Source organism: Chenopodium album, chromosome 3 (genome assembly GCF_948465745.1).
Source record: "Chenopodium album chromosome 3, dcCheAlbu1.1, whole genome shotgun sequence".
NCBI lineage: Eukaryota > Viridiplantae > Streptophyta > Magnoliopsida > Caryophyllales > Amaranthaceae > Chenopodium > Chenopodium album.
In genome coordinates this window covers 44097550-44105678 of record NC_137836.1, presented here as the reverse complement: position 1 = coordinate 44105678, position 8129 = coordinate 44097550, and the positions used below count along the sequence as shown (strand labels likewise).

Below are 8129 nucleotides of genomic sequence, written 5' to 3'. Positions count from 1 at the left end.
CGACGAAAATGACTGAAATTTTTTGCTTTTGCAATTTCGTCACTACTACAAAAAAGGCCGAAGAGACCCGTTGTAAATGGCATAAGAGACCTGTTTAGAGGAGGTCTAGCTCACAGGTCTCTTTGATAAAGAGACTTGTTCAATATAACAGATTAACAGGTCTCTTTGTAATAAATAAGAGACCTGTTTAAGAAGGTAACATGTCTCTTTACATGTAATCACATCACATATTTAAGAAGGGGAAGAGACTTGTTATTTTACACAACAGGTCTCTTTGATATCCGTTAACATACTTGTTGCGTTAGATAAAATGTCTCTTTATTCTCAATTTTTTATAAATAAAAATTCAATGATTATATATTTATTATTTTTTAATTATTCTACTAAAACTGGAAAGAAAATGTAAATTACAAAATAAAACAATTAAATAAATTTAAATAAACTTGTATTATTATTGAATTACTAGTAGTAACTTACTAGTGAGAAACATTTACAAGTAAATAAGAAGATATAGAAATAATTTACTAGTGTACAAGAACTTGAAGAAATAATTACAAGTGTACAAGAACTTATATAAATAATTTACAAGTATATAAGAACTTGTGTAAATAATCTACTCCAAGTTACCAAAATGAACAGTCCCATCATTTTATACAGCAAGTCAGCAAGTGAATGCAACACATCATGAGTAATTCTTTCGCCCTCCATTCATGAACTTAGTGAGTTTCTTGATGAATGGCTCATCATCCTGTACAACATTAAGAAAATCAATTTTTTTAAAAAAAAAAAAAACTCCAAAGCTTTAATTCAGATAAAAAACTAGATAGCAACAACATAAACACAAACTTAACAATTGATTTAGCAACAAAACATCTCATCCTCTTCCAGCATAAAAGCATTTCCATACACGGATTTCAAAATGAGCAATACCACATTATGTAACAACTTGATGTGTTCAATAAAAAAAATTACGAGTACTAAAAAAACAAGCAGATCTAAAACAAGAATAGAGAGAGGGAAAGAGAAAAACCGAAGCTAAAGGCCTTAGCCAGTAGAAGACATGAGTTGTTTGTTGGCCATAATAAAACCTACGGAGCTAATGATGTTCATAGCCTAAGTGCCCACATCTGTAACACCCGACGCTTTCTTCTCTAACTCCATTGAAACACCCACCAAAGCAGATCTAAAACGCAATCAATCTGGGTTATAAACAACACCAACAAAATCAGTCCAAAATTGCAAAGTGAATCACCGACCCCGTGGTAAACCACTTCTACCCCTATGAAAACCATCCCGAGCCCGTATAAATTAAACCACCCCAACCCCATGAAATACTAACCCCCCGATGAAAAACAACCTCAACCTTTTCACTAAGCCAAAAACTTTTCAAAATCAGTGATATGGAAATATACCTTTTCAAGACTAATTTAATCGTGGCATTCTTTGGGCAAATTTGACCATAAAACTCTAGATCAAGAGTTTTCATGTTCAAAATTGACATTTAAATCTTTAAACTTTAGTTAAGGGGATGAGGCAGCGCCGGCGTATGAGGAAGATGCAACAACGCCATTAATGAGGAGGAGTTAGCAGCGCTTCAATTGATACAAGTGATAGAAGAACAAGAAATGAGAAGAGAGGAGAGTAAACTGATGAGGGTGAAATAGAGAAGCGTATGAATGTATAATGAATAAGGGGAGAGGTATATAAAATAAAAAATTAATTTAAAAAAAAAAGGAAAAGGTGAGGCCGTGAGGCTCATGGTGGGCCCTTACGCACATAAGAGACCCGTTAAGTTACACAACAGGTCTCTTAATACCCTCCCTCTAATCCCGTACCAGAAGTGGTGGGCTCTTTTACATTTAAGAGACCTGTTAGCACTAATATTAGGTCTCTTATATCAAAGAGACCTGTTGTATTAGCCAACAGGTCTATTATTATAGGTCCCTTTGCCTATTTTTGTAGTAGTGCGTGTTTGTGCTCACACTCACCCAATACACATATACACACAATCACAAGTCATACACATGTCATGTCATGTCAAGTCAAGCTCGGTCAAGTTAGTTGGTCAAGTCAATCATAGTTTATACGAGTCCCTTGGCAAATTTTATTTTGCAGGTCTCATCTACGGCCCACGTTCGGGGGCAAGCGAACCAATTACATCCCACGTTCGGGGACAAGCGAACCAATTACAGCCCACATTCGGGGACAAGCGAACCTTTACAACCCACGTTCGGGGACAAGCAAACCAACTATAACCCACGTCTAGGGACAAGCGGATCATCATCTACAGCCCACGTTCGGGGACAAGCGAACCATCTATAGCCCACGTTCGGGGATAATCAAACCATCATCATTTTAGTAATCATCTCCCAAGCGAAGATGATTCACGGCGCAAGGTTCTCGATACACAAAGACTTGCAATCTCATCATCAGACAAGTCTTTCCTCAATCATGGAAAGTGTCGTCCGGTGGATTTCTTCAAGCATAGAAACCTGCCAAAACCATTTGTCAACTTTCCTCAAGCATGGAAAGTGTCATTCGGTGGATTTCTTCGAGCATAGAAAGCTGCCAAAATTCTCAGTCGACTTTTCTCAAGCATGAAAAGTATTATCTCGTGGATTTCTTCAAGCATAGAAAGCTGCCAAAATCATTTGTTCCACTTTTCTCAAGCATGGAAAGTATCATCCGGTGGCTTTCTTCAAGTATAGAAAGGTACCAAGTTCATTTGTCGGCTTTCCTCAAGCATGGAAAGTATTATCCAGTAGATTTCTTCAAGCATAGAAAACCGCCTAATTCATATGTCGACTTTCCTCAAGCATGAAAGTATCATCCGGTAGATTTCTTCAAGCATAGAAAGCTACCAAACTCGTCAATCGACTTTCCTCAGGCATGGAAAGCATTTCAACAAACGTCATCCGGTGGATTCCTTCAAGCATAGGAAACTACCAAACGCATTTGTCACCGATACAGTGGTGTCAGCTAAGCGTTCTATCCCTTTACTCTTTTATCTACAGAATTAACACTTTTCTGCAGGTATCGGCGTATACAGAGTGATTTAGGATAGCAAAACGTCTTAAATCATTCTCCGTCCCTATCGAATACTTTGACTATCATTTTCAAAACTGACGTTTCTACAAACTCAGTCAAAGTGGGGGCTTCTGTAGACACCTAAAAATGTCTCCCCAAAACCAAACCCGATGATGAACAACCTTTCACCGCCATTATTGGTCGGGTTGAGTATTTAATCTTTGGAGTGCTTAAATCTATATTTCCATAAAAAAAAACCCAATTCTTAGTCCATTTCCCCAAACCATAACTTATTTTCTTCTTTTCGTGCCTTTAAACCCAAAATAATTCATTTATAGTCCTTTAAAATCATTCATTTCGTGTCCTTTTTATAGAAACGTTTAGTCCATTTTATTTTCGTCCAAAATCTGGGTCTAATGATTGAATAGTTGGATGGGGCTTGAAAATATTTTTCCAATGATATATTATAAGCCCAAATCTGAGTTATAACGAATAAGTTATGGCCAAAATATTAAACCGAGGCCAAATCGAACCTAAGCCCACCACTACTAAAAAATTAGGCTTAAGTAACACCCACTGGTATCACTTTAAAAATTACATGATTGTTTTATTTTTACATAACACTTTTGTAACATTGTGGTATTTGGTAACATTTTTTGTAACACTTTAATATTATGTAACACTTTATAGTAACACTTTGATATTAGGTAGCACTTGATTGTAACAGTTTGTTTTTTTTTGTCTTTGAATTTTTATATGCTCAATCTTTTCTTATTAATTTTTTTTTAAAGAGCTCAATCTATTTTTTGTGTTATCAATACTTCGCTTTTTTTTTTTTTTTTTTTTTTTTTTTTAAAAAAAAAAAAAATTCTTCCTCCTCCTATTTCTTCCTCATGCTTTCACTGCCTATTTACACCGCACCTCCTTTCCTCAGGCTTCCACTGCTACCTCCTTCTCGCTCCTGGTTATTCACCATAGCCACCATCCATTACAACTCGTGCTCCAAGCCGAATACCTACACAACAGGCCGCGCTCCAAGTTATAGAGAACAATTGCCACCTCTAATGAAAGCGCGCGATTGCCGCCTTCTGGCCTCCATCCTCGGCAACTTCCATTTTAATGTTAGGGTGGGTTGGTTCAGTTCCCTTTCCTTTCCATTATCAACAAGAATTTGATTTAGGTAAAGTTAGGGTTTCAATTCACTCTCTAATCTTGATGATGATTTCTTAATTTGATGTTAATTTCTCTTTTAAAATGTTTAATTTCACAATTTATAATGAATTTTGCATGCATTTCAATTGATTGAAGTATTTAGATGAGTTTGGGATTTTTGATTTTTCTTCATTTCGATTACTACTGATTTGATTTACCTTGTAATTTGATCTTTGTTGACTAATCAAACCTATTGAAAAGTATGATTTTTATTGTTTAATATGTGAGACACTAGGTGAATGGTATGGTTTCCATAAATTGATTTGCTGAAATGTATGAAATTTAGCCTAATCTTGTAATGACCTTGATTGAAATGCTTATTGTAGGCTGTTATTTGAAGGGTAAAAATGATTTCAATTTTTTTTTGTTATTAGTTATTGAAGAGAGTAAATTTTCGGAAATGATCAACGAGAACTGTGTAGATTTAGAAAAGATAAGTTATTCATTAGATTGTCTAATTATTTTTGTTGTATTTTGCTTTACAACTAGAACTATAAAGTGTCAATGCAATGTTGATTAAACTAGATTGCAAATGTTGATTGAAATGCTGGCTTACTAGCTTAAATGCAACCTGTGGGATTATTCTTTGGAGAAATGACATGTTTAAGTAGTTAGCCTGGTGGGACTTAGTTGTGTTGTATTTTATGTTGAATATTGAAATCCAGGTCAGGCCTTGATCTTCGTTTGACATGAGGACGATAACTAGTCTTCTAATTATGTTTCTCCATCTCTTATTTCACTATTGCTACTGTAGCTCATACAATACTTAACCTACTTATAAAGAGTGCGTTATGCAAGCTTCAGTTTCAGATAAATCGATATGTGGGTCTTGTATAAGCTTATGTTACTTACTGTAGCTATTAGCCGATTATTAGCATCACATGCCTAATTTTGCATAGGACAATATACCATAGAATAAAGTGTGTAAAGAAAAAATATACTAGTATATAAAAAAGTAAGTATAAGGAGTAGAAAATCAAGAACAGGTTTGAGGGGTACAAGTTAATTTATATGCTTAAATCCCAACATTTTTCCATTTCTATGGTAGATATCAGGTGTGGTATTTCCTTTGATAAATTTTTCCAAATGAAAGTATGAAAAGCATGGTTAATGGACAATAAAAATATTTTTCTTATTCTACCTTGTGCTAGTCTCAAGGACCAAAGAAGGTTAGGTTAGTCGAATGATGCCTTCATTTATCGGTAAAATTCTGTTGACGGATGAATTGAGTGAGAAGTTTAATTGAAATTCTCATGTGGGTTAATCTTCTTAATTAACAATTAGTATGATTTCTTTTCTTCAGTCTGTAAACACCGCTAAAGCTTAATCGATGCAAAAATCGCTATGGTTTCCTGACCGTTCTGGAAGAAATAGACAAGCTGATGTTGGAAGAGAGTTTGAAAGGGAATGAAATGAAATGAACAGATCTTTGTCACTCTTGGCTAAGATGTCATGAAGTTCTCAGTCTCAACTAGCTCTTTTGTGCTATCTGATTATTGATGTTTTAATACAAAATCATATTTATCTGATTTCTCTTACATGATTTATGTTTCATAGACTTGGCTATTTGGGTACTTAATGTGGACATGGGTATATATTCTAGTTTCAGCCTTTACTATTGTACATGAAGTAATCAGAATGCTTGTAATGGCAATTCTACAGCATATTTTGTTTCTTTATTATTATAGCAAGCTAAAAAGTCATATTAGAGTATCTGCCTTTTCATAATATTTTGTGTTTCCAGATTATTACACCAGCTGCTAGTTGGCGCTATCCACCTCACAAAGATTTCATGCCTAGGGTGCCTTCCAAGTATATTTGCGGTTCCATGTAATTGATTGGAATTAATAGCATTCCAGTTTTCTTTCACACGAGCTCTAATAAAAGCACAAGTGCTTAAAGGAATCTCTTCACCTCTTCCCAAAGCAAGGTTCTGATGGGGAGTTGTTTTGTTCTCGCAATAAAAAGCACTAACTCTTATTATTGCCTTATTTCATTTTTGTTCTAGTTGTTTGATATATGATGCTTTCACACATATATAGGATCATGATGGATCTAGATGAAGGATTGGGATAACAAGTGATGATGCCACAAGAAGTGTACTTGCATATATCCCATTTTGCTGCTGCTGTCACTTACTGCAAGTGCTGTTTTACCGCTGCCACTTCTGTTTTACAGCTGTTACATCTGTTTTTTTGCTGCTGTTATTGTTGTTTTGAGATGCTACTACTACTTTTATGCTTCTATGTTGTGTGTTGCTAACTTTTGCTACTGTTGTTTCTACCACTGGTATTTGCTGCTGCTATTTGCTACAAGTGCTTGCTGCTACATACTGCTTGCGGCTTCATAATACTTGCAGCTTCATACTGCTCGCTGCTTCAAACTGCTGTCTGCTGTCGTCTTTTGTTGCTGCTACTCTCATTCTGCTAGCTTGCTGCTCCTATAAGCTGTTTTACTGCTATTCTGCTGACTTTTTAAAATTTGGAAGTTTTTCTTATTTTCTCACTTTTTCCAAGCTATAGATCGAAGTTGATTTTTTTTTTTTATATATATTTTTTGTTTGGAATATTATCTTGTTTGGCCAAACATTGAAATTGGTGTGTATAGATTTTCTTTGAAAGAATAATGAAATTATTTCAATACAAGTTATTATTTATCATATATGTTAATTTCTCATTCATACTTGTTGTACATATTAATATTATTTTTATATTTTAAAAATAATAAATGCTACATTAGTTTGCAAAAAGTGCTACATAACGTTGCATAAAGTGTTACTATATATGTCAAAAAATGATTGAAAAATGTTAACTAATACTCAACAAAGTATTCCATTAGTTCAAAAAGTGATACATAATATCGGATAAAGTGATACTATATGATTTTTAAAATGTTATTGAAGATATGTGAGTGTTACATAAAATATAAAAAGTAACACTTTCAAAATGTACTAATAATATAAAAAGTGTTACATAAGAGTGTTTATATATCACTATTGAAAGTGTTACCATACGTTACACAAAGTGTTATATAAGGCCTTAGGGAAAATGGGCGGAAGTATCACCGAATAAAGTGTTACCTATTGTCTATAATAACACTTTTACCACTTTATGTAACACTTTTTAGGTGTTACCTGAGGTTAGTTTTGTACAAGTGCACCTTGCCTACGACCCAATGATCATGCGGAGGTTCCAAAAGCTTTAATCCCATTCCTAAATCAATTAGGATTAATTGGAAGCTTCTATAAGTTTTTAAAAGATCTTAATTTTCCTTTTTGAAAAGATAAGATTAAAAAGTTTGAAATTGAATAAAACTTTTCTTTTTGAAAGTCCTAATTCTATTTGAATTGAAAGATGTTTAAAGATAGACAAATATTATTTTTGTGCCTAATAGTTTTATCCAAATATTAGATGTTTGGATAGCCCTTGAAATTATCTTTCCAATGATATATTATAATATCAATTCCGAGCTATAACGGAAAAGATATGAATGAAATATCAAACTCTATCCAAAACTGACACCGTCTCACTATTTCGGCCATATCTTTTATTCTAAAAAATATTTTATTTTGATTGTAATTGGGTTATAAAGTAGACTTTAATAGCTTCCCAACGACATATTATTTATATTATTTTGATTTCTGGATCAAAAGTTATGATAAAAACAAAAACCGCAAAAACTGCAGTCTATCGAGTTTTATTCCGATATAATTCGGATCTTATCTTGTTTTTTCGACCCTTCTTTTTTCTCTATAAATAGAGGTCAAATCTCCCTTTTTTCAATCATCAACAAGCTTGATCATCACAATCATTCTCTTCTCCCTCTTTACCCTAAATACTAGCAACCCTATTATCTCAAAATACTTTCCCTATGCACTCCAAGGAATCCAT

General features: G+C 33.9%; 2 long non-coding RNA genes across 3 annotated transcripts; one reads left to right on the top strand and one right to left on the bottom strand.

Annotated features, from left to right (window-relative positions):
- Window positions 1–434: 434 nt before the first annotated feature.
- LOC145613638 (uncharacterized) lies at window positions 435–1793 on the bottom strand. The gene is made up of 3 exons (XR_014107003.1): window positions 1413–1793; window positions 1031–1199; window positions 435–748 (listed from the first exon to the last, which is right to left on the bottom strand). It is a non-coding gene; the product is annotated as an uncharacterized LOC145613638 (long non-coding RNA).
- Window positions 1794–3667: 1874 nt separating this feature from the next.
- LOC145613632 (uncharacterized) lies at window positions 3668–6777 on the top strand. 2 transcript variants are annotated; one of them, XR_014107002.1, is made up of 2 exons: window positions 3668–4207; window positions 5984–6777. It is a non-coding gene; the product is annotated as an uncharacterized LOC145613632 (long non-coding RNA). The 2 variants fall into 2 exon arrangements; XR_014107000.1 differs by having other exon boundaries at window positions 5543–6777.
- Window positions 6778–8129: the final 1352 nt, after the last annotated feature.